The following is a 27,219-nucleotide window of genomic DNA, read 5'->3' on the forward strand; positions in this document are numbered from 1 at the left end:
TGTGAGGTAAGGCTGTGGTAAGTTTTAGTCACAGTTTTTGAGGTCAACAAAAGCTTGACGTTCCAAAACTTCCTTAGATTTTTGGTCGAGTAAAGAGTTGTGTGATCGGCATACTGAACGAGATTCCGTATAGAAGTGAAGACTGGATGTCAATGACGTAAAACAGAACGAGAATTGGATTGAGGATGGAACCTTGGGGAACTCCATACCTTGGACTCTACAAGAACAAGCACCAGCCTCTAGCGGGCACATAATTTATCAGCTGTTTTATTACCAAGATTGATCCTGTCACTCTTCCTTTACCTCAGTCGACGTTATATTTAATGGACTGTGCCTTGCGGCGTACCTTATCTAAACATGCATTGTAGATTGTATTTTTAGTATTTATTTAATTTTACCTCCATTAAGCGAATGGTACGACCTTCAGCCCTCCAAAATGTTTCAATATACGCTAAACACTATAACACAATATTTGCACACAAATAAAACATCTTCACTAAGACAACAATTGGGTAGAATACCGTACCCGCACAAGCCGACTGTCCTATGCCCAATAAAGGAATATTACTCGCAATAAAATAGCCTTATCTGTTGGCTTACTGTTATTTTACTCCCTTACTAATATTACTGTCTTATACTGCCTAATTAATTTTCTCTTGTCTGTGATTGAATACATTCAAGCGTTTTATTATAATATTACGTTCTTGTAGCTTAAATAAATACTCTTGTACTTTTCTGTTTTACTCCCGAGTTTAATTTTTAACTTTAGTAAGTTTTCAAGCACTTGTTTGTGTAATTTGTATTCTATTCTAATAATGTCTTGTAATCTACTGTCACTTGTAATTTCAGAATCACTACTCTAAACACTTAAATTTTTCATTTTACCCTTCTATATCATTATCCTAATTTAACTTACAATATTGTTTTTTATTTGAGTACCGTACTGGTGTTTTTATTAAAGTTTTTTCAGTTTATGTTTTTAAGATATCGTCACTTCATTGCAATTTATAATTACCTATTCCTTTCTTAATAAATATATTACTACAAATCTTCTATTAATAAATAGTCTCAATCATTGTGTTGCAGTTTAATTCTATTGAACAAAATGTCCTTGTTGTAATTGTCCATGATTTTTTAATTGAATACATTTTAATACAACACCGATTCTCTGTGAAATTCAGCTCCAATTCACCTTCCTTTTAGGGCAGCGTCTGTGATTTGAAGTTGTAACATACTTTACTCCTATAATCTGAAGTCATCTTCGTCTCAAGAAAATCAAAAACAAATCGGTGACGAAGAATCTCAAAATGAACTCTTTATATCGTTTCGACATCAGAGACACCTAGACTCTAAAATATAGTGTAATCTAGGAGGAACCCAGTCCGTGAAAGCGGCAGATTCCAAATGTTACACTATAAGGAAGGTGAACTGGACCTAAACTAAACATTCACATTGAAACAATCCTTTCATACATAGCTACGTCATTTGTAAATCAAATTATCTGTTAAAAATAGCAGATAGATGCACATTTTGTACCCTTACGCGCAATGGGGATAATAAGGTCTGTGAGCCTGCTTAAATGTAATCAATTTTATCTTTAAATATAAATATATTTTCACACACAAACTGCCAATTCTATTTTAATTTAAAAATAGAATTTAAATTTATTTTTAAATGAGCACATCGCGTTTTTTATCGTTTTATATTTTAATTACATGATGGTATGTTAAATTTATTTTAAAAATTAAAAATTTTAAATGTGAGGTATACTTGAATGTCCTTGCCAAATACCCATGTAAAGTTAAAAAAATTAAAGGAGCTGTTAACATCAGACAAGAATGTTTCTCTAAACAATTGTGGCATTCATTACTTATGTTCAAATATTGTTTTGCGTTTAAACCGATATTGATTAATTTACCGGAGAATCAATCCAACTACACGAAGTCCCGTAAAATGACGAAAGCTTACTTAGGAGGAAACATGGCATTGTTTTGTTCAAGTTTAGAGGAATACGGTTAATGTCAGACCTCAATCAATGATATATCAATTCAATAATCAATCCTAAATGATTAACTAAATAATTTTAAACTGATGGAATAATACAAACATCTTAATACAATCCTCGTGAGATTGTAATTCACTATTGAGATGCATATTATGTTACTTATAAAACACAACATTACAGATAGACCATATTGCAACCTTGAAACCTAATCTGTAAGTTTAAATCTTAAATTAATATTGTATGTTCGTGTAGCACAATGTTTTGAGAATCAATTGGACTGACGAAAGTGCTTTTAAGATTTGTTAGAATATTACATTTTTGTTCAAGCTGTCTTTGTATGAAATTTATTGTGCTTTAAGGAGATTGAATTCAATGGCTGAACTTTGATTTAAGTTATGTGAAAAAAGGGTAAGTGTTAAATTTATTTCTATGTTCATTTATTCTCATTTCAATATTTGCAAAGAATATATTTAATGCACTCATAATTAGAGATTCAGAATGGTATTTCTGAAACATAGGGTTGATCCTAGAAAAATCTATACTCAAAAATCGTAAAGCTCAAGATTTTCCAAAAGTAGGTTTAATTTTTTTTTTAACGGGTAGTGCCCATGAAACCCGTTAGTTTTAACGCCAACACTTAATCGCAGAAATAGCCAATGACTATTTGAGGCCGTCTAACAACCTCTTATGAAGCCCGTGATGATGTGGAGAGATAATATAAGTCTCTAATAAAGAACACTTCGTTTAAAATTTATAAGTTCCTTAGTACAGTTGCCACAACATAAATGTACCTAAAGGGTTCCGCACGCCATTCTTGGAACCTCATGGTTATCACAGTTTTCAGATGGTAGGAAACTATCCAAACAGGAGAAACGATATTGCATATTATAAAACTCTAAAAATAAACGGTGGCAAATGAAGGTTTCAGCGGGTCATTTTTGGAATCTCATGGCTATCACAGTTTTCATATGGTAGGAAACTATCCAACAGGAGAAACGATATTGGGTATTATAAAACTCTAAAAATAAACGGTGGCAAATGAAGGTTTCAGCGGGTCATTTTTGGAATCTCATGGCTATCACGGTTTTCATATGGTAGGAAACTATCCAACAGGAGAAACGATATTGGGTATTATAAAACTCTAAAAATAAACGGTGGCATATCCTGATTTCACATACTAGCGAGTAGATGAACTGATTTCACACAAAATAATTAATGCATGGATTTGGAAATTCTCAAACATCAGCTGCGGATCAAAAGATTGATAAACAGATTCAAATTGAATATCTCTTAAAAGTTGAGCACGTCTTGAAATTGAATACCGAGAGGTGAGTTCTTCGGCTTCTCTTATTTTAGAAGATAAATTATTTTAATTATTTAATTATTATTAATTATTATTTACTTCCTTAAACAGAAACAACTCTAACCAGCCTAATTCCAATAATTTTTATACTTGCCGACACTGAAGTTAATTAGAATAGCCTGATTGGAAAACTCACAACTTGCTGCAAGTTCAATAACTGGGGATAATTGAACATTGTCCCATCGACGGCACTTTTAATCAACTTGCGTAATTACAGCGGTATTAAAATGATCTCTCTTTCTCTTTCCACTGTCAGATTTTATATAACCCACTCAGTTTGACCAATATTGCTATACTTTGAAAACTAGTGTAAACTCTTATAAAACCTTATATTGTATTTGGTAGAAACGTGTATGTCAAATGCGTAATTTAAGATTAGTTTTAATGACTCAGGTCTTGTATTAACAAGATAGAAGTTGGCCTTAGAAAGTGTCGCGTAACAGGCTGCTGAAGTTACGTGAACAAATACAATTCTATATACATCATTTCATTCTCAAGATGTCCTGGGGACAGATATACGGACATATAATTGAACAGAAAATACATTTTTTCACCCTTCATGAAAAAAAGACTTTGTGTTAGCCTACTTAGTAAAAAGCTTGAATGACACTCACATTTCATGGTTGGATGTGAACCATTATAGATCTCACTCTGGTCTCATGTATCTTCGTGTAAAATTTCAAGTTTTCAGATAATCAGTTCGTTTTTGAGATATAAAGACAGACGGAAATGAAAATCTTTTACCACTGGAGCGGTAGGCTCCACTAATTCCCAGCCAATAAAAAAACTGTCATTTGAATATGTTTTTTTATGAATTTAAAATACCTTCGTCGTTTATTATGGAACAAGAGCTTTGTTAATATAGATAAAAAATTAATATATATTTTCAAAACTTCCAGAGAAGTTTCAAATCAAATCAAATATCCTTTATTTCCAAACAGACATGTAACATGCATTGGATTGCGTCATAAATATTAAAAAAATACAAATACAGTTTACATATATACATACAGACTATTTACCAATAAATTCACTGAGGCTGTAGAAACATTTTTCTATTAAAAAAGCCTTCAGTGTTCTCTTAAAGACCATTTAATCATTTACATTCTTTAGGTCCACAGGAAGAGAATTATAAAAAATTACAGCATTATAAAAACAGTGAGGTTTGAAAAAAGAGGTCACATGAGGGGGAATATTTAATTTGTTGCTATTTCTGAGGTAATGTCTGGACTGTTTTAGTATATAATGACGTTGACAACGTCAATTGCATTTCCCCCTTAGTCTCATAATGCAGTCAGTTATAGAAATATAAAAAAGTTTGTGGTTACCATAATCATAAGTAAACAAAAATATGATCATTGCCCTTTAATTCTCTTTTGGCGTTTTACTGTCTACGCACTTCTTCGATGTAATACAAGAGGATCATATAGCTTTTTTTAAACAGCATCTAATGCACAGGGATATGCTTTATGTATGATCTAGTAATATAAGTAATTTGGTAGGAGACATCCTCCTTGTGTATTATTCAGAGTTAAATTTAATATTTGAGCTTTAAGGATAGTGTGTCATACAATTCCTGCAATTTTCAAACCAATCAGTTTATAGGAACTCCGTTAAGGTACCGTAAATGTGTATGAAGTATTTCATATCTGGTGGAGTTGGTCCTCATGTAGGTATTCATAGTATCTATGGAAACGTTTAAGGCAAGTCATGTGATCCCCGTTGTCTGATACCGTAGAGCTACTTTAACCAGCATAAATTACGTAATATAAAAGTATATGCACATTTAATGACATTTAGTTAGATATCACATAATATTAAAATATGCATTCAATAATTTAAGGTTTATAATTCGTTAAGGTTTATGATTCATTAGTGGCACAATATGTGGGTTTAATAGGTAAATAGTTTAGTGAAAACAAAATCAGTATAACATTATTCAGTAAAAATGCGAATTAAACTTTTTGAAACAACGCAAAACATAATATTACCTAATAAATAAAATTTACCACTTTATAAAGTAATAAATAGCGTTATTAGGTTAAAAGCAGTACACGGCTACCAAAGTTTTCATGAATCTGCGTTTTTGTAATTTTAATTGAAATTTTGTTGTATAAGTCTAAAAATCAATTTAATTTTTGTAAAGATACGTAGGTTTAATAGTTGAAATTCCTACTCTTCTCACTGGAAAATGAAATAATGTTTACAAAAACCCAATAATATTTTATATCCTAAAGTTTTAGATATCGAAAATCTCAAAATTTCTGAGAAACTTTCTCGTGTGCAAATTCACTTACATTTAAATTAATTAAAAAAGGGAGTATTTTGAAAATGTATAAGCAAATTAGATACGTTAACTCTGCCGCCATTAGGGTTGCTTCGAATACAAAACAAAATATATATATAGATTTCTTTAAAAACCTACAGAACGCATTCTAGAGTTCGCATCTAATTTTCGTTTGTCTATTTACTGTAAATGTGAACGCATTTGATTATGTTCTTCATAAAAGATTGTGAATACTTTTATTTGCATTACGTTATTTACATTACATAAGTCCCTTGATCTGATTGAACATTCCTTGGAACACAACTTCATCTACAGAGAGCCACCATAACAACAAGAATAATACAATTTGTTAAGAAGAACCGGTTAATACTATTCGTGTTATTTTGTTTAAGATGTGTTTGTTTTATATCCTATGTGTGTATACACGTTTAGGTTATTTTTTGGGTTCAGGGAGTCACAGCAATTGCATATCCCCACGATCTTTTAATAACAGAAGTGAGAGGTCTCAATATACAGATATATACTAGACATCTAACTAAAAACCATTGAAACTGCTAAAATCGACCATACGTGAGAATGGACTTTTGGTTGCGCCAAAGGTTAACAGAAGGATTGTGTATCAAATATCCGATACGAGAAAAATAATACTGCTGATTTTGTGACTCCGTTTCTAGCTTGCACATTTTTATATCCAGCAAACAGCAACTAAGTCCTTATTGAAAAGTTTACGTCCTTTCTTATTTATATAATTACTTACTTGCCTTTCCTTTTTGTTAGTAGCAAGATGGAAAATTTAAAAGTAAGAATGCTTTGTAAAGTTGAAAAGAATACTCGAACCAGGATTTAAAATTGAGCTTTTACTCTTTATAACCGGTTAACTCTTAAAATCAACAGGTAAATAAACTGGATCAAAATTAATTTAAAATACAATGAAATATATGTATTAAGTATTTAAGTATCTAATTTTAATTGTTAGTAGAACGAAAATTTACACAAATACACTATTAACTCATATAGGTACAAAGTTTTATTAATTTTGTTACTGTTTTGGTTTATTGGGTATTGCACACAATTAAAGTGACAAGTGTGTAGAACTTATTACTTCGCAAATAAACCATTAAGTTTACAAGTATTAAAAGTCATTCTAGGAATATTTTTATTCTACTAAACATAATACATGCGTTTAATTATTAAAGAAAATAGTATCTTTTAGATGGTGAAAACACAATCTACGGAGTAAATAAAGGCGATCCACGCCCCGTTCTCTTGACGTTCCTAGCAATACCAATTCCCTTCTCAGAAACCTGACTGAAATATAAGCTTTGATCGAAGTCCAATTTCTTTTATATAACTTCAATTACTTAAACATCGCTTTTCTTCTTTAACAACCTATATACTCTTCTACCTCGAGTAGAAATTGGATTGAAAATAAACTCTGTTTTTACTTCAGACTACTGACTTCTTTCATTGAATTACTGAACCCATTGAAAAATGAATACCTCTTAATAGGGTACGTATTTCCTTCTTTAATTGTATTTTCCTCTTCTTATTATAATTAATGGTTGATCGGAGGTTATGCAATTAATGGAATAACAGCTGAGTTATATTTATAAAGTATGTTATTGACAATCGAATGAAAAAAATGTATATGATATGTCGATATGGTCTTTTAGTATATGTAAAATATTACTTTATTACTAAGCAATGGCCAATAGCGCAATGTAGCCGGTACGAAGGTCATTACAAGATAACCGAACGAAGCAACGTTGAGTGCGGCTGCTGCTTGGATGGGTGACCGCTGAGCGATCTTGCCCTTGCAAACAGCCCGCCTGACGGCCATTGGTGGGCAGTTTGGAAGTCACCTCAAAGCCGTTGGTCCTCCAAAGCTTCTTAGCCCTAACTTTGCCTGGTAAAATCAGACATTCTTTGAACTTTGAACAGTTTAAGCATCTGAAAGAGCCCTCTTAAGATCGTGTCGTTTTCCGTCCGTATGTGCAATGACCCTAGAAGTGAGGAAATGAAATCCATGAAATACTTTTATTTTTAGATGCTACTTTCAATTTTTCGTATATGGATCCACGGTTTAGAATCATTTTAATCTTATGAAATGTTATAATGGAAATCAATTTGAACAAAAAAGAATTCGCGAGCAAATGTTTTATTGATAGTGCTTTCGTGCACTAAGCTTATTTCACAATATATATGTGTTAATTTCCATTTTTTTGTCAGTGAAAAATTTCATCTCTGTTATGTATGTATATAGAATTTAGAAACTACCCAGATAAAGAATAATTGCTCGCAACAGAGGTTGTTTTGCTAAGTGGATTATAGTAGAGTTAATTTTGTTAAACAAATCAACGGCGCCATTTGTAAATGCAAATTGCTCCGTAGGATTAAGCACGGATTAAATAAACGCCACAGCTTCACCAGCTGTTGTTGTTTTATGCATGATTTTCATCACGTTGTTTCTCTAAGACATATTTTGTACTGATGTAACAATTACAATGTATATAGTCAATACTACTGTACTGTGTTTTGTATTTTTTATATAGGTATAAGCATATTTGTATTAAAATAATTACTGACACAATTCCATACACCAGTAAAACAGAGTTATGTATATTCTATAAGAGACTAAATAACCGGTTAGTTTTGGGTTAATGCGTAGGCTACCAATGTTTATAATGAGTAAAACGTGGGCTAAAAGATTTACTAAATGTGTAACAATATTTCATTTTCAGCATCTATTTTGTATCGTTAATTGTTTTAAAGAAAGAATTTTGACTTTGGATTTTGAACAGTGGACGAAGGTGACTGATAATTCAAGGTGTAGATGTAGAATGGTCCCTATTTATAATGAAGATAAAGGACAGGAAAGGGGTTACAAATGCTGGTCGTAGGTATAACTTGAGATTAGATTGGTCAGGTAAAACATATGCGAGTCTGTGAACTCCGAAGGATTGTCCTTGTCAGATGAGTGATTTGTGCGTTCGCTATTGGAAAATCCACGATTGTGAATCAGGATGCTATAAGGTATCCCAGTGCGACATATTAGCAATGGATATTTTGTAACGGATCTATTAAATGGGACCATCGTAACAGAAACAAAGTCGGCGCCTCGGTGGTACTCATTAGAACAGTGCCTGAGTTGACTGGTAGTTTAGTACACCAGGCCTGAACAGGAACGGGGGTGAAAAAGGTCTTCTTTCTCACCTGTGAAGTGACTCAATATAATCGGACTAAATTAGTTGTAGTAAACAGGTTTTCTTACTATCATCCGTCCTGTCCTTGGGTAGAGTTTTGCAGCTTAAATCAGCTCCTTTATCACAAAATTCTTAGATGAAAAGACAGTTTGAAGCCCAAACCGGTTCTAATTTAAAAAATTGTCGTAGTTTTGTTTACATACAGTTGTCGAAACGTGGTTTGGTCAAAGTCGCTCGAATGACGGATCCCAAAAGGGTAACCGAACTTTTGCGACAAAGACCTTCTCACGAACGTTATATGTCAAATAAAAATGGGGAAAAGCTAGACCCAGTTTGCGTGATCCTGTTTTTAGATCTTTTGGAACTGATCATCTTAGCAAAGAAGCCATTGAACTTGGAAAATTGCCGTTCTGCTCTGCGTCATTGTACTTGAAAGATGTGTTCACATCAAACAAGATGTTGGCAGAATAGAGTAACAGTATGTAGCTTTAAATTTACCTCTTCACGTAAGGATAGTGTGTCAAAGCAGCAGTTTAAGCTGGAAAACCCTACATTATGACAGGATGGATTATGTTAAGAAAACACATTTTATAAGAACTGTTACTCATCTTGTTGGATGTGAAAATGTCTTTCAAATAAAATAAATGAGTTGGTTGCAAGTGTTGAACCCTCTGAGGAATACATGACTACTATCAATGGTCGTTTTGTAGTTTTACTCTACAATTAAGCCCATTGATGTATGACTCACTTTGAAGAGCGACCTATGTGGACACAACACTAGGAAATTTGGTATGACTTCGTCACACATGAGTTCGTCATGTAAACACTGACGATTTCATAGAAAAAAGGTAGACCTAATTCAGACTATTGAGTATTATTAATGCTTTATTTAAGCCATAAAATAAATACTTTTAGGTAAATTTTAGAACGTAATTGGGGTAACCTTTTATCCAAAAAATGTATGTATTTAGTAACATACTTATAATTTAGGTGAGGTAATCAATAAGGTTATTTAGTTTTCTTAATGGAAAAGATTATTCTAATGTAACGAAATAAAAAGATTCAAAACTGTAAAGTTAAAAAAATCCCTGATAGTAATAATAAATTACTGTTCCTTGTAATTTCTTACATTTAATTCAATATTTTAGGTTTGAACCGCATGAAAATATAATTAATAAAACGAAAACTTGTGATATCTGAAACATAATTTCTCACCCCAAAAGGGAATTGAAGGTAAATATAATAGTTTTAGACGAAAACAATTAAGACTAGTGAGTGACAATTTTCGTTATAAGCTTTAGGTATTTCAAATAATGAAAGGATAAAAATATACATATACAAGCTCCCAAATAGTAGTAGCGTTTCTGTAACAAGAACAAAGAAGAAACATCAAGGCGCGAGTCCCCAAGCACATGTGTGAGTACACTTAGCTTTTACCCGTGATGACTCATATAAAAGATCCATTCATTCTTTTGTCACTTTCCTTTTCAGTGAACGAACTTCTTTGTCTTATTTCTGTGCGTGCTCTTAACGCACTGTAGTGGTTTGTAAAATACAAAATCGTAAAACAAATTATGGTAGTGTACATTAAAATTGTTATATTGTATCCTGACAAAAGATCTGTTCTATATGAAAATTCGTTTATCAAATTCTTCCATATTAGTAATAGGCATGTTTTTAGATTTATTTATGAACGTCATATGAAAATGTGAATGAAAAGCGAAAGTATATTTTATGTACACCAAAAACAAGAAACTCGCTGCAACATGAAAAAAGCCATGATTATACATTAGTTGTACGTGGCCTTTCTTTTGAAATGAGAAAATGTTTTACCTTTCTTTTATCCCTTATACAGCAGCTTCCTATGATAGAAGAAAGGAATTCTTGTAATTACTATAAGAAAGAAAACAGAAAAATGAAAAAATTATCTCCAATATTTATTCTAGTGTATTGTGGAACTAAATTTGTCCTTACTGAAGTGTAAATAGAATCAAAACATTACTTAGACGTCCAATTTCCATTAGTAGTATTCAATCGTTTTCTCCATAACAACAACACTTCGAAATAAATTATTAAACTATATTTACCTACACTACATAAGATTGCATTTTTTGGATCTGATCGTACCAGTTTTTGTTTTGTTTTTTTTTTTTTTACTTCTTTATATATGATGACCTGTATTCTGATCTACAGCTAAATTATTGTAAAGTGCAATATTCCAATTATATAAATAAGTAGTTCTGATAACAAAAGATATTTGTAGATGTATAAATGTATATTCTATGTTAATGTTTCTTGTGGATTTCACAGAATATAGGTTTCCTTATTTTGAAATAAGCTACATACTGTAGTTCGGTGTTCTTCATAGCTTTATTGAACCTTATAAAAAGTCCTTCATATAAAAAATGCAATGAAGTTGACTGTTAGGATTATGCAATCATTTCTGTGCAAAATGGTAATAAGCACCAACCATTTAAGAGCGATTCGTAATTTATTACTCTACCAATCATAAAAAGCAATATAAGATAGTTTCAACTTTTATGAATAAAAAGTCTCATGAATAGGTGTAGTAATATTTCTCGTATAATGAGATAAAAGGAAGAATAATGAAGAAGTTAATTACTTTCATGCCAAATGTCACAGTCCAACAACCGCCTCAGTGGGTTCTGGGTATTGCTCTCATGTACCTGGAGAAACAATTACAAAGAATGCCTCTACAACACGTCACCGTGGCTTTGTCACACCTCTTTAATGAAGTAGTAATACTTAATACAGGCTTTCCTTTTATTATAGTTCGATAACTGTAATATTTAAAACATATTGCATGAGAGACATTAAAATAACATAACAATGAAAGATTATTTTTATTTTAAATGAGTAACTACATATTCTCTGCACTCTTATACATAAGAGTCTGTCTCTCTCTCTCTCTGAAACATTTTTTAAAGCCTATTATACCTTCTACTCCATATCTTGTGGGATAACTATGAATTGATACGCCATGATAGGGAGGGGAAGGAGGGAGGGGGTTTTTTTAGCCGTCTATTTGAGGAAGTGTTTCAGTTATAGGGTGATAGTATCTTCACAGGCAGTGTACTTGTATGAAACCTGAATTCGTAATCATAGAACTATCGCATTGTAATTGGAAGTTATTGTTGTGTGCAGTATATCGACCTCCTAAACTAGGGTATATTTCAGAATTTTTCGATGTTTTAGCCAATTTACTTCCAGTGTAATAAATATGTCTTAGTAATAGGAGACTTTAACATAAAATTTGAGTATTGATCGTGTGTTTTTCGAAAAAACGTATTTATTGGATACTGTTTAAAAATTTGAATATGTCTATATTACCATTAAACCCAACATACCACAGACCAGAATCTGAAACTTGGCTAGATATCATGTTTACAAACGATTTGAGTAGAGTGAACGATTATGGGCAGATTTATATATCTGGGCTTTCTTATCATGATTTCATTTATACAGAGATAAAATTTAAAAACTAAATATAATGTAAATAAAAATATAAGTGTAGTCAGAGATTTTAAAAATGTCCAGGTTGATGAACTTAAACAGGAGTGTGTTGGGTTATTATGGGATAATTTGTATACCTGTAATACTATTGATGATAAGGTAAAAGTTCTGTCAGAGACATTGTCAAGTCTGTATAACAAATATATTCATCTAAGAAATGTAAGTAATAAAAGAAATGTATGTCCGTGGGTCAATGAAGATATCAAAAACTTAATTGTAAATAGAGATAAGTTGTATAAATGTTACGTTAGATCCAAAGATAGAGAAATATGGGAAGAATATAGGTTAATGAGAAATAGAGTTAAGAGAATTATTAGGGACGAGAGGAATAAATATTTTAAAAAATTATTTAAGTGAGGCGAGATCAAGTCGAGATATGTGGAAACTCATTAGAGATCAGGGAGCTGGTAAACAATCGATACAGCTTGGTGATCCGGTTGTTCAGTTGGATTGTCTCAATGATTATTTCTGTGGCATAAATAATGAAATAGACAGGGATTTGATTGAATATTATAAAAATAAGAGATGTTTGGAAGCAAATAAATTTTAACTTCACGCAAATAACTGTTAAAGCTGTTAACAAAGCAATTATGGATATATCATCTAACGCTGTGGGTAATGACGATATACATATAAAGTTTATTAGATTGATTTTTCATGAAATACGAGATGTGTTGTTACACGTTTTTAATTTTTCTTTGTTATATAGTAGCTATCCAAGTCAATGGAAAAAATGCATTAATTCTTCCGTTACCTAAAGTTAAGAGTCCTATAGAAACTAAAGATTATAGACCTATTAATATATTGTGTGTTTTGGGTAAAATAATGGATAAGTTGGTGTATCAACAATTATCTATATATGTTAATGAGTGTAATATTTTATGTAAATACCAGTCTGGATATAGACCAATGTATAAAATTTGTATAAATCACCGTTCTGTGAATAGGAAAGAGCAAAGTTGTGCTTCCAAAAACGAGTGTTTCTTTGATGTACTCAGACGGCTCTGATTAGGATTACGGACGATATAAGGTTGTCAATGGATATAAAAGGGAAATAGTAGTCTTAACACTTCTAGATTTCAGTCGTGCTTACGACTGTGTAAATCATGAGTTGTTATTAGCAGTTTTGGAGTCTTATAATATCAGTGACAATGTAGTTCAATGGTTCAGATCACTTCTATTGAATAGAAATCAAACGAGTAAAAACTTGTGGTGGAATGTTATCCAATTGGAAGATTAATACTGTAGGAGTTCCCCAGGGATCAACATTGTCTGCCTTACTTTTCTCACTTTATATAAATAGAATATATGAAATTATTATGTTTAGCAAATTTATGTGTTATGCTGATGATATGCAGCTGTACATAAGTTGTAATATAAATAAGGTAAATTGAAGCTGTTGATGCAATGAACACCGATTTATGTAATATTTCTAGCTGGTGTAAAATTCATGGGTTAAATTTGAATGCTTTAAAATGTAAGTCTATGATATTGGGAACCTCCCGAACCTTAGCAAATATAGATTATGAAAATGTATTACCGATCGTGATTGAAGGAACAGTACTGAAATATGAAAATAGTTTTGTAAATTTAGGTCTTAATATGTCAAACACTTTATCTTGGGCCGAGCAGGTGGATAGTATAGTTAAGAAAGTTTATCAATGTTTATACCAGTTTAAAAGAACTTAGTTTTAATCCATCAGTACATGTAAAGAAACTAATGATTCAGACATTGGTGTTCCCATTTTTTTATTACGCTCAAGCAGCATATTGTGATTTAAATAAACTCACTAATGAATAAATTACAGGTAGCACAGAATGCGTGTATAAGATATATTTTATATCCTAAAACTTGATGATCATGTAAACTATTTATTATTGGGAATTTAAGATGGTTAAAAATTAGAGAAAGATTAGAATATTCTGTGTTAACAATGTTGTTTAAGATATTGAAATATGAAAAACCAGATTATCTGTTTGAGCTTTACGTTATTATGTATAATGTTCATCAAAGAAACACTCGTTTTGGAAGCACAACTTTGCTCTTTCCTATTCACAGAACGGTGATTTATACAAATTCTTTTCATGTAAAATCTATTAGACTAATGAGTGTTTTAGACAATAATATAAAAAAATGTTCCCTCAGAACAAACTTTTAAAAAATTATTGAAGGACAAGTTAATAAAAAGATATGAGTAATGTGTTAATGTGCGTTATCCGTAAGCAGGAAAAATTAATACTTATCTTGTGATGTAATGGTTTTATTGTAATACACGTTTTATTTGAGAATCGATTTGTCAGCTTTAAAAGGTAGTCTGAAGTTGAAAATTTAAGCATTGTAGGATAAATTGATTAAAATCATATAGATTTTATATTAATTGTCTAGAGTAACTCCACTTATGTTTGTTGTTGTTAATTTGATTAAGTAATAGTTTATTATATTTAAAACAGTAAAAATGTGTTTTTTATGTGTGCAATATAAAAAGTAGAAACATTTGCGCATTTAAGTTGTAGTAAATAAATAAAATAGATTAATATAAATTGTGTAAACTTTGTCCGTAGAAAATAATTGTAGCTAGTGTTTTCTAAATCGACAAAAATTATAAAGTAAAATTATTTCAGTGAAAATATATATTATAATTAACAATTCAATTTAAAGTTTAGATAAAGTTAATTAAGATTATTATGATTTAAATAATAGTCAATGTTTCAATGTGTGTAATTATAAAATTGTGTGCCACAACTCTGTAAAAAAAAACAATGTAATTATAAAAATTTGAGCCTGATGTCCCGGTGTAAGAGTGTAAATAAAGAAAAGTATCAAAGTATCTCTCTCTCTCTCTCTCTCTCTCTCTCCTCTCTCTCTCTCTCTCTCTCTCTCTCTCCCTCTCTCTTCGCTCTCTCTCCCTCTCTCTCTCCCTCTCTCTCTCTCTCTCTCTCTCTCTCTCTCCCTCCCTCCCCTCTCTCTCTCTCTCTCTCTCTGTGTGTGTGTGTGTGTGTGTGTGTGTGTGTGTGTGTGTGTGTGTGTGTGTGTGTGTGTGTGTGTGTGTGTGTGTGTGTGTGTGTGTGTGTGTGTGTGTGTGTGTGTGTGTGTGTGTGTGTGTGTGTGTGTGTGTGTGTGTGTGTGTGTGTACATTCTTTGGGTCCCTTTTGGGCTACTCTCTACTGATCTGTATAGCTATGACGAATCCCATTTTGGTATCTAAAGTTGTATTACAGCAAACAAATATTAATAATTAAAGACCCTTTTAGATGTAGTCAACTGTTGTGTTTAAACATATTTTGAGATGAATAAATAGTCCAGTTTATACGTAAGGTGCTCCGATGAATGAACTGAGTTCCTGTAGCTTTATCACGGTAACTTCATTCTCCTGTCGGTGACACCTCTTTGTTCCCTTTGTCCAGCCTGCATCCCTATAGCAGCGATAAAGCTTTAATTGTACAAATGTCCAATTTAGACAGTTGCTGGAAATGTATGGAATTATATAAGTTTTAAGTCTATTGGTACATTTTTGTATTGATTTAATAATACAACACATTTTGAATTAAGAATTTTGTATAAAACAAACCAATTTAAAAAATGTCCCATCCCTACTTTGTGATTTTGTGCAATCTTGTTTCTGCCATGACGATCAGTCTATTGGCCTCTCGTCGGTTTTCAGTGGTTGGCCGATCTGGCAAGAATGGCATATTTTCTAGAGTTTTCATCCTCCATAAGAGAGCTCTCAGGAATTTGTGGAGACTTCAACAGCGGGGCGGTTGTGGGGAACTCTTTAGTTCAAGAGGCGTTCTAACATTTATTCAACAATGATGTTTTTTTTAAATAAGTGATTTTTTCATTTTAGAACATGGATACAGCACCAGTAACTAAATTAATTAAATAAGTGATTGATTCAAACAATCTGTATTGTAATTTAGGTCATTGAAGATTTAGAATAGTAATAAAAGTTATAAAGATGATTGGAACACTGCAAGCTCTCTCCTTAGAATTGCACTGTGTAGATTTCTACCTATAAAGCTATTACAGGTGGGATGCCCTTCATTGCAAGTGAGGGGCTGAAGTTGGCTCGTTATATAGCCACTCCATTATTCTGCATAATTACTCCAACCCTAGTTAATATGGCAGTGATGCAACTTAGCGCTTATCGCTAACACTTGGCACTCGAATACACATTCATCGAGATAACACACATTGATATCCCTGCTAAAACAAATGAATGACGTTTTGAAGATTGATCTTCAAAAAACTAATATGAAAATGTATCATGTGATATGAACACATGATTGTTGTCAATAATTATTCAAAGCTCTTGACAGACTGAACGCTTAATGTCAGCACAACATAATATGTTGTATCTTAGTTTTGAGGTTTGAATACAAACGCTTCTTTAAATAATAATTTGACACGGCAGAAGTATTAAATCATCAAATATTACTACTTAACACTCGTATCAAAGAAACAAGAATAAACCCTTAGATGATTGTTCTTAAAAATTTCCGATGCTATCCGATAAGTTATATCTCTTAAAACATGCTGAATAATATATTTTCAACGGCTTTCGTCCATAATTTGGATTTAGTTTTATAGAAAACATAAATAATGAAAACGTCCCTTCCACAATTGTGGTGTACTCAGTTCAAACTAGAGTTGACATCAATAATAAATGCAAAGATAATTATAGTTCAATAAAGCGACTTGCAAATGTAGGTAGTGTTCTGTATAAGGCCTTCAAAACTAAATTAAATTGTAGTGTCTGTGAACTGGTTAAACCTGCGACGAATTGCTTTATAATCTGGCAAATTCCGACCTCATATTCGAAACCCGAACTCGAAACTCGAAACTCGAAACCAACGCTGCGCACTAACAATCGATTTCAATTGTGTGTACCACAGAACACAATGTGCCTTTAGTTGCGCCGCCGCCGTAAACATCGTACTCGACACTGCGGCTAGGCGTGTCTGTCACAGTGGCGGACTCCCTCCTCACAGCTGTTCTGCGACTGTCAAGGTCAACGTGTTCTCCATGCTGCATGGAAAACGAGAACTTAGTTATTTCAACTTCAATTTAACGTCTAAATCGTGTAGTTATCTTGAATAGCTTTAAGTAATAGCCGATCAAAATCCCAGTAATCGTTTTTGGAGACCGTGTAGTTTACTAACTTAATTTGCTTTGTAACATTTGCATGAGTTTCTTAGATTTTTCAATAAAATTTGGAATACCACTTAAGGTTTACAATTTCTCGAAAATACAAATTTTTTCAGTGCAAATCAGTATGGATTTAGACAAGCCATGAGTACGGAAACGGCTTTGCTTGAGTTTATGAGTAGAGTGGGTAATGGGATGAACGATAGGAAAAATGTAACAGGGCTTTTTCTAGATATTACCAAAGCTTTTGATACAGTTGACCATTCAATTCTTTTAAATAAATTATACGCTTGCGGAATCCGAGGGGTTGTTTTTAAATGGTTTAAGAGTTATTTATCATGTAGGAAGCAATGTGTTAAAGTCAGTACCTTAAGTCAATTTGGTGAAATAAAATATGGAGTACCTCAAGGGTCAGTTTTAGGTGCCACATTGTTTTTAATATATATTAATGATCTATGTAATGGAAGGTTTTACGGTAAGGTTACTGCATTTGCAGACGACACAGCACTTTGTTATGTTGAGAATTCATGGGGAGAAATTGAAGAAAAGATTAACAAGGATCTGAATGCATTAAGGTGGTGGTTTTCAGTTAATAATATGATATTAAGTCCTCAAAAAACCAAATACATAAATTTTTCGTTAAAAGTGCCTTATCCACGCTTTAAAAATAAAATTATGTATAAATGCCTTAACTGTATAAGCACTAATTCTCAATGTGATATAAATTGCAGTCTAGTAGCAGGGGAGGATTCACTGAAATATTTGGGGTTATGGCTTGATAAAGATTTAAACTGGAAAACTCATATTTCAAAACTTAAACAAAAACTAAATAATGTAATAAGAATCTTCTATTATTTGAAAAATATGTGTGATACTAAATTATTAAGAATTATATACTTCTCCCTGGTGAACAGTAGGATGGAATATGGTATATCGTGCTGGGGAGGAACGTACATAACTAATTTAAAGCCTATAATTACAGTTCAAAAACATTTTATAAGAATAATCATGAAAAGAAAGAAAACTGAATCATCCTACCCTTTGTTTTTGAGATTGAATATTCTTCCTTTAAGATATATGTTTGTTTTTAAAGTTTTAAAAATATTTTTCTTGAGAAGCAAGAATCATAAGTCAACAAATAAATTTAAACTTAAATTAAGAAATGCAGAAGACTCATTACTAAGAAGTGCCAAAGCCTTCAAATACTTTCTTCACAAAGACTTATTTTTTTAGCACCAAAACTTTTTAATCTGTTACCGCAGCATATAAAGAGTCAATATTCAATTAATATTTTTCTAAAACAGCTTAAAACGTGGCTATTGTCTATGAAGGATATTGAAGAAGTACTTTTTAAAATTAATGTTTTAAATGAGATTGTTTCCTTTCCTTGTAATCTGTTTCCAATAATGATAATAATGCATCATCTAATTTATGTTCTAGTTATGTTCATTATGTTCTCCATGTTCATTTGTTTAATTTTTTACATTTAGGCTTAGTTGATTATTTTATGTATAGTTAAGATTTTTGTATTAATTTAGTAGTGTTTTTCACGAACTTCATTTAGAGTAAATATAAATAAGTTTTGCTAAAAATATTAGTGTACTGTTTGTAAAGCTGCTAGTTTTCTGTTAATTTTATGATATTATTACTCCAAACAGGCTTTGCCTTGGAGTTTTTTCTCTTTATTTCTCAGAGTGATGTATAGTGTAATAGTAGTTGTAGTTGCATATATATGTATTGTTTATGTGTGTAAGTAATTGTAATGTTTTTTTGGTTAGTCTGTACAATTTTATAAAATTCGTATCTGTAAATTTTTTATATGTGAGAAATAAAGTTTCTTTCTTTCAAGGTTTAAATAAATTTCTCTCTAACACTTAAGGCTTATTAAGCGGCAATAATGCGTACTCAAACTTCCATGTTACTATACTAATTATTTTGGCATCAGCTTATTCAAGAACAATTTAATATTTATTTTTTGGATCTCGTAAATTAGGATCTATTGCAAGACTATGCATGTACTAAAGTATTGTTGACTAAAGCCCTATCTGCTTTAGATATTTTATTGTGGACCTCGTCACTCAGCAACGTTACTGTATTCTCAAAACAAACGTAAAAAATTATTGAATCTAATATCGGTGTTCTTTATTTAGTATAATTCAAATTCATATACATACATCGTAGATGACGCTTTTTGTTGGGTTAAAATAAAATAAATATAAAAACAAACACTCAAATAATAATTACATTTATATAATAAATATTAAAATTTAATTATTATTGGAGTGTTTATATTTTTAATTTATTAATATTCATCTTTTATATTTGCTTATTTCTTGTTGAAATTTAAACGAGTAAAAATACACATTTTGTCACAGACCTTTATGAAAGAAGTGCATTTGAACTTAATAACTATACATTTATTACAGTATTAATTTTATATCAAGCGCTGACAAATTCTATTCTAGATATATTGAAAATAATAGATAAAGTAAAAACCGTCAATTAATACATAATTAAATTTCATTATAAAATTTTGAACGAAATATTTTGAAAGTTTTTAGAATATGATTAAAAAGTATGTGTTGGACGACACTATCATTACAGCGGTCCGATTATTTAAGCTTTATTTTTATTTTGTAAATGAAGCAAGTTTTCATAGATGACTATTTAAGCACGTTTATTATAAATTGGATGATTATAAATGATAGAATTAAAGAACTCTTCAATATTATTCAAGTAGGTTTAGTTCCACGTAAATGTTTTAATTAAACAAGCAAACGAGTTTACATTCATATTCATACGGAGAGCGGCACACTTAGACAAATGACTGACTGTATAAGTAATGTGTGCAGTAAACGGAGACTCGGCAGCATTTCTCGCTTTTAGCTCTTAATGTTGCTACTGCAGAACTTCTCTTGCTCATATACAGATTTTGTCTAAGAGGTAACCTCCAGTGTATTGTGACGCACACTTAGACAAATGATTTACTGTATTATTAATGTATGCAGTAATTTGTATAATTTAAAATTATTCAAAATCCGGTTCTTAGATATCATTTTTTTCATACTATCTGATCTAATAATATAGACTTGAAATATTTACTATAAAAATACCAGGAGCACTCTCATTCTTAGAATGATATAATATATAATATTATTATATAATGGTTTTTCGTGTGAAGGTTCGGAAATGGGTAGTTTGAAAGAATATAAGGGGTACACGGTTATAAGCATTAATCATTATTAGATGCAAAGGTAACTGTTTTCTTTCTTTGTTAGGCATGCATGAAAGTAAAGGTTATAAAATACCATTACGTTATGGAAAAATCATTCAATAAACGAAGGGTTGGAGAAATTGTTTGTGAGTTGACACTTGTAGTACAGCACTAAAGTCAAAAAATGAGCAAAGTCGGCGTAATAAATGTGTTGAGGGTTATTGAATTATTAGTCATACGAAAATAGTGATTACTATACCATTTAGATTTTGTAATTCTGTGTTAGGTATTTATTCTATATGAGAACGCTCAAATAACAAGTTAGATGATTTTTATTTCATTAATGTCAGTTTTTAAAAATAATTTGTATTTTTAATATTAATCGTATTTTTCATATTAAACTATTTGTATAACGTTACAGTACCCAAGTGCCAACCATGTGCTCACTGAACACGTCACACTCGCACCAGAAACGGCGAGAGACTGACTGTACCATTCTGGACACTCCAGTATTTGGAAAAGTATTTCTAAGGTACAACTTGTTCTGTTTTGAACTATGACATGAATGAGATTAGTTTTTCATGTTTGTATGCTTAACGTTACACCTTAAAGATTCTAACAACTGTAGAAAAGGATAGTTTTTAATGCTCGAAATGTATTATTCTATTTTTGCTAACATATATGATTGCAAATGTTTCGAATCAGACCATTTACGAATTATCAACCGATAACAATAAACCTCAAAAAAGTAAAATATTTACCTAATATACATTGAGTAATTGTTTTAATTTAGTTGTTTTATGAAAATTTTAACCAATAGTAATAGTAGAATACATTACAAATCTACCGACTTGAAATTTATTACTATCTCATGTCTAACTTTTACTTATTACTAACATTACGCAAAGCAATACTGAGTAAGTACAGTATAAAAAGGAAAATGCTAAACTGGAAACTTATTGTGTGCAAATAATCTAATTTCACGCGGCTGCGAGTTACGTTATAGTAAATTTCCACTTTATATGTTTCATCTGGAGAAAACACAATATAATAAGCGCCACCCGCTGCGTCGGCTTACATGGAGCTCCAAACAGACACGTCTTCTCTACTGCTCAAGCTCTATATTACGTAACAATGTCTACACAGATGCAAAAAATTCCTATTTATTTATTGTCTTTATATTAAGACAAACGTCGATGTTTAAATAAATAATACAACAATATATAAAAATCTGTTATTTTAATATTAAAACCTGTACTAGTCAGTAACATTAAATTACTTCTCATTTGTTTCACCAAATGTTACAATTTACACTGTACAAAACATGTGGTTTTTTTATTACTCATTTGTGTAGTAATTGTGTAAAGGTAATAAATAGAATAATATACCGTCGATAGCATATACTCGTTTATATAGCTACTTATTCATTCGATACATGTTCTATTGTTACCGCACGATTGTTTCATAGTTAATCTGTCTCTACCAAACGCTTTACTTTTTAAACAATTGTATTTAAAACACATAACCCTAATGATTTACTAATTAATTAAAATATGTAACAGACTGTCGTTGAAATACTCACACTTTCACGGCTGTATAATTTATCTAGTTTGTTATTTATCTGGGTTGTGTATGAGGTAAGTCAGTTTATTTATCCGTCTGGAAATATCGTCTCTTAGAGAGGGGGAGGGTGAGATTGGTGTATATTGTAATTTTTTGAATATTGCCACTCTTTTTAATTTTAAATAAGGTGTTTGTAAAACATTGTGAATCACCAAAAATGACTATTTTTACATATTTGCATTAACAAACAAGCAAACATAGGCCGGAGTTACATCCGTATTTTTCAAGTCAACTGCCCGACGATTCTATAATACAGGTTTCAACAGTTTTTATTTCTTTCCTATTTTGAAAATAAATATTGCCTATGTTTAAATAAAGGTACAGTTTCATTTACATGTAAGTTGGCCTTATTGGAGACAAAGGTAGGACTGTGATATCCTCTCTTTCACTTGACCTCAAGGGGCTTCAAGGTGACTCAAGCTATTATAAAGTAGTTTCTTGTTCAAAATATACTTTACAACTATTAAATCTCTTTAGATAGGTTTGATTGGGTTTGTAACAATGCACATTTGAGGAATTCAATTTTCTTTTATCATATGATTTATTATCAATATTAATTATTATTATTATCAATTAATTATAATTAATTTAATTTAAATGTACTAAAAAAGTTATATTGCCAATACATTTTAATCAGGTTACACGACCGCTTGGTTAGATAATCTTAAATTACCATGAGATTTTATAATTGCAGTTAGTATTGTTTCATAGGTTTTAGTCTTCAACGTTCAAATGTAAAGCACTGTCGATATCATTAACTGTCTTCTACTCTAAATCCCTGACCTCGCTAGTTCGTGTTTCTGGACTAAACCTGTTCTCGTTGTTTATAATTAGCTGTTAACGATGTCCATTTCTCTCATTTAGTTTATGAAGTTTCAACTGTTCTAAGATACACATTAAGACACTAATCATTTAACTTTCGAGTCGTACTTTTTGGCGTATCGCATAATAAATTAATGTTGTTTGAACAATCGAGAGAACGATAGGATTATGATAAACAAACAACAAATGTCAGAATCGGTAAATGACAAGCTTAATCACTAATGGTTGTCAGAGAGGTCGTTTCTCATCAACCGTTATTGAGCTGTTATTCTTTCATCAGTGTTACAATTTAACTGTGTTGCAAACATTAAATATCCGTAAAAGTTTGGTTAGCCGATTGCAACCTGCTTCGATAGAATTCAGTACTCAAATGACTCAGCTTAATTTATACGTGACAGATTAGAAATTATTGAATATATTTTGTTATATAACAGTTAAAATATAAAAAAACTGTCATCTAGACTATTTTAATTCACAAAATATTATACTCGCACTCTTTCTTGGAACTTTCTTACAGGCTTCAGTAAAAACTATGTTTTAATTGTATTTGAAACATAGAATTCCTTGTAAATCCAACAAATCATGATCTTAGACCAAAGGGCAGCATTTTTTTAACGAATAATAATTTTAAGAAATTAAAGAATGAACCAGAATATTTACTTTCGTGATCCTTTTAATGTGATAGCTACACCTAGTGGTTCAATAAACCTAGCCATATACACGTGAAAAAATAAAAATTATTAAAATCTAATGAAACCTCAGAAACCATAGAGAGATGCTACTCTAAAATGTGAGTAAAACTTATGTTCACTCTTGCATGCTTACTAACATTGCACATTGGTGATACAACACGAAATTATGTCCAACACTTATTAATATTTGATGTTGGTATGAGTTAATTAGTAATTGATGAAACATATTATTACCTTCGGAATTATTTAAAATACAGCGGAAAAAATGGTTGATATTGGCAGATGTTGGGTTTTACTGAATTATCTAGTAAATATTCTTATTTCAAACTCAGTAGCCTACTAAACGTCCGCCTTAAAAGTATTTTTAGTTCAATCTCGGATTTGAAAACTGGCATTTTATATGAAAATCCACCTCTAAAAATCCACTGACCGTAATTTGGACAGGAATAATCACAGTTCCTCTCAAGGGACTTACCTTTAGTGAGAGCAGCAAAAGTTTTAAACAGGTTCTTCCAAGAGTCGAGTTTTCTGGGGCAATTAATTAAGTATTATTAAAAGTAAATAGTATTATCACTTGTTATGTGAGTTGTATTTGCAATGGTTAGGAAAAATAACGCTTACAATATATACAGGGTGTGTCCATAATGCGCAGAGATATTTCAGGAGGTGATTTCATGGACCAAATTCTGCTATTTTGTTTGTTTTTACTAAATAATTTATATCTCTAGAACAGCTTAACCAATTGATTTTGCATATTGCTCATCCATACACACATAATGTTTATAAAAAATCATTTAGTTTCTATATTCAGTTTTAAAATTGTAGCTACATTAATTCTCTAAAGTTAAATAATTCAAAACCTGTCCATTTTTACTTTGTAAGGATTAGCTGAGTTCACTTACTGTGATTGAGTTTTCCTAAGTGTTCGCTAAAAAAGATACAATACTGCCGTAGTAACTCGTGGTAGAGTACGAGTATTTACATTGGCTTACTGAATCACTCAGCTCACAACCACCTTATCCTAGTTCTACTATCAGAGGAAAACGTCTCACTTACAGTAAGTTTCCATAACTGTGCATTATTTTGGTATCTGACTGTTTCTGACACTAATATAAAAAAAAACTATTGTGTGATCGGATAGTTTTGTTCATACAAAGTTGAGTTTTAATAAAAAAGCATTGTTCGTCTCGAAGATGTACTAATTAAAATATTAACAACAGATAAAGTTTGACGTACTTTCAATGTGTTTGGAAAATGTAAAATTAAATAGAGTAAATGTGAATATATCTGTAGGGGAAGTACGGAGACCTGGGATGAGAAGAGTAAACGATATTAGATAAACGTTTAAATAAGATTGGAGAATGTAAAACCGAATAGATCAAGTTTGACTATACTTGAAGGAGAAGTTCATGTACAAAAAAGGTCAGGTATTGGATTAGAAGAGTAACGATATTACGTTTTGCATGTTGCCGCCCGTTAATTGTTTGGTTTTTGTTTTCACGAGTTGGCACGTTTTTTGTATCTGTTATAGCTGTCATGTTCTCTTCAGTAGTTTGGCTTTTCACCACCAAGCTTAATGCCTGGATAGAGGATTACACTTTTCATATATATTCCATATGTATTCGTATATTATTATCGGGTCTTCCATTGTCAGTATTAAAAAGATAAAAAATATAATTATCATGGTAATTCGTTATATATGACAAATTCAAAATTTAAATTATACAGCGGAAATAATAATACGAGTATTATACTAAAATCTAACAAATCTTCTATTCCCCACTCATTTTTTGTCATCTAAACATTTCTTCATTACTACATGTTTTATTTAAAAAGGAGTAGAATATATTACTTGTTAAACATAATATATGTATGATGGTTTATCTGGTTTCTATACATTTCGCAGGATTGGACATTTATCCAAATGTAAAATTTAAATTGGAATATTTTTTAGCCTTTTTAAAAGTAATTATTGGCGATGGGTGGTTTGTGAAGATATCATTATTTTCCGTGTATCATCTTAATTTTGAAGTAATCAAAATACAACACTTACAAGAATATGTCCTCTTCCGTCAGGCGTAAAAATTGTATAAAAGTTACAAAACTGTAATGTATCTTTATACCTAGCACCAAATAACAAAGGCAGACAAAAAGTGTGAAATAAATGACACAAAGATGTAGCATGTAGTCCACACAAAACGTCCAGACTAAAACACTATGTACTAATACTATCTTTGAATTGCGTCAGAGGCTGATCCAAATAACAAGAAAACCTATCATCGCTTAAGATTGAATGCTGGTTATAATTATCAGTGTTTACGATCGTTTACAAGACAAAAAATTATCATTGGGAGACAAATGTAATTTCCAAGGTATTAAATCCAATATAAACAATTCTTGGTTGAGAAAGATAGATTCCAAGAAGTTTAGCAAACCTCACAGAACAAACTTTCTGGTTGAGACAAAGTATTTTTAAATTACAGCATATTGTAAAATTGTATACAAGTGTTTCCTACTAAAGCTCAAATAGAGCAATTTAAATCTAATAATTTTTACTAATACAAAGAAAGAAAAAAAACAATACGCTATTGTTGTAAAAACAATTTTACAACAATAGGTAATAATTGTATAAAAGGATAAGTACTAAGGGAGTAAAACAGAGAAAGAGTATAGCAAAAAACAAAATTCAACACTTTAAGTTACATTGAGGATATTACTTTTTATAATTTTATTGATATTTTTTATATAGTCTTATTAACAGAAATATTTTTGAAATAGGTTTTTTCAATATTTATCCTGTTTGAAAAAAGATAAACCTGCAACTATCCGGATCGAGCAAGAGTAGCAATATTGTTGTTAATATTGAAGAAGTAAAAGAACCGCAAACTATGATGAAAAAAATATAGTATCCCTTCTTAAGAAAGGTTTTCTATAACCGTGCTAAGAGTTTTTGTACAAAAGCATATTCTTTAGACTCACAACACAATCGGATGAAGGAAATAAATCGTTAAGAGTCCAGTTAGAGGTAAAAGTTAGTCAAGCTATTTTATTTAGTTGGCTTTGTTTTCAGCTCGGAAATTCCTGCCAGCATCTGTCTTCAGCTGAACTTTCGTATACATGCCAGAACATTTATCAACTCGTTGTTTATTTCTCTTTCCTCCTTATTTAATTTATTATATAATCTGTTGTCATATAATTTTTGTTAAAATACAGAGTTTATTTTACTATCACTTGTATAAAGGAATAAAAAACATTTCCAATAAATATCTTTTATTTTTAAAGTCTGTTCAGCTCACTGGGCTTGAGTGCCATGTCGATTGTAAAGAAATT

Source organism: Homalodisca vitripennis, chromosome 1, assembly GCF_021130785.1.
Source record: "Homalodisca vitripennis isolate AUS2020 chromosome 1, UT_GWSS_2.1, whole genome shotgun sequence".
NCBI lineage: Eukaryota > Metazoa > Arthropoda > Insecta > Hemiptera > Cicadellidae > Homalodisca > Homalodisca vitripennis.